This window comes from Asparagus officinalis, chromosome 7 (assembly GCF_001876935.1).
Source record: "Asparagus officinalis chromosome 7, Aspof.V1, whole genome shotgun sequence".
NCBI classification, from domain to species: Eukaryota; Viridiplantae; Streptophyta; class Magnoliopsida; order Asparagales; family Asparagaceae; genus Asparagus; species Asparagus officinalis.
In genome coordinates this window covers 8,712,399-8,714,197 of record NC_033800.1, presented here as the reverse complement: position 1 = coordinate 8,714,197, position 1,799 = coordinate 8,712,399, and positions in this window count along the sequence as shown.

The following is a 1,799-nucleotide window of genomic DNA, read 5'->3' as shown; positions in this document are numbered from 1 at the left end:
TGAAGATGGAGAGCCTGTTTCGCCCGTCAGAGAGTTGAGGCGGTCAGCTAGAGTCCCCAAGCCTAATCCGAAGTACCCATCACTACAGCCCAGATCTCATCTCAACTACCTATTGTTGAGTGATGGTGGAGAGCCAGAAAGTTATGATGAGGCCCTTCGAGTGGATGATGCGAGCAAGTGGGAGCTCGCCATGAAAGATGAAATAAAATCCTTGAACACCAACAAGACATGGGAACTTGCGAAGCTACCAACGGGGAAAAAGGCCTTGAGCAATAAATGGGTGTACAGAATCAAAGAGGAACATGATGGTTCCAAGAGATACAAGGCTAGATTGGTGGTTAAAGGATTTCAGCAGAGAGAAGGAGTTGATTACACAGAGATCTTCTCTCCAGTAGTTAAACTAACTACCATCAGAACAGTCCTGAGTATTGTTGCAGCTGAAGATCTACATCTCAAGCAGCTAGATATAAAGACAGCTTTCCTCCACGGTGATCTAGAGGAAGAGATATATATGCAGCAGCCAGAGGGGTTTACTCAGAAGGGAAAAGAGAAGATGGTATGCAGATTGAAGAAGAGCTTGTACGGCCTAAAACAAGCTCCAAGGCAATGGTACAAAAGGTTCGATGGATTCATGCACAGGAACGGCTACTCCAGGTGCAATGCTGATCATTGCTGTTTCGTCAAAGAGTTTGACAAAAGTTACATCATCCTGCTCCTATATGTCGACGACATGCTTGTTGAGTTCGACATGAAGGATATAGGCGCAGCGAAGCAGATATTAGGAATAAAGATCAGTAGAGATAAACTCTTGGGCACACTGCGGCTATCTCAGGCCGAGTACATTAGACGGGTGCTTGAGAGATTCGGGATGAGTGGTGCTAAGGCCGTTAGCACACCGTTAGCCAGTCACTTCAGATTGACTAAGGAGCAGTGCCCCGAGACTGATGAAGAGAAAGATTACATGGCTAAGAGACTGATGAAGAGAAAGACTACATGGCTAAGGTTCCATATGCTTCAGCCATTGGAAGCCTTATGTACGCCATGGTATGCACGAGACCTGACATTGCCCATGCAGTGGGAGCAGTGAGTAGATTTATGTCAGATCCAGGAGAGCAGCACTGGGAAGCAGTAAAGTGGATTCTGAGATACCTGCGAGGTACTATAGAAGATTGCTTATGCTTCAGGAGAGGCAAGTTAGTCCTACAGGGTTTTGTTGATGCAGACTATGCTGGTGAGATAGACCAGAGAAGAAGCACTACAGGATACGTATTCACTTTGGGCTCTACAGCTATTAGTTGGATTTCTCAGTTGCAGAAGATCGTTGCTTTATCAACGACAGAGGCTGAATATGTTGCTGTGACAGAGGCAAGCAAGGAGATGATATGGCTGCAAGGTTTCTTGGAGGAGCTGGGACAGAAGAGTGAGAAGAGTGTCTTACATTGTGATAGCCAGAGCGCAATTCATTTGGCAAAGAATCCCGCTTTTCATGCAAGGACCAAACACATACAGGTCCGCTACCACTTCATAAGATCAGCGTTGGACGAGGACATGTTGAAACTTGTGAAGATTCAAGGAAACAAGAACCCAGCTGATATGCTTACCAAGGTTGTCACTACAGAGAAACTGAAGTTGTGTTCAACTTCAGTTGGCCTCAGCACTTGATGATATGGAGGCCGTCGCCGCAGAGAGAGCTGAAAGAGATTGATAGTTAGTCTCCAAGTGGGAGATTGTTAGAATATGTGAAGTCTAACTATCAGACATGCCATATACTTCAGAATGAAGAGGAACAAAGTGGAACA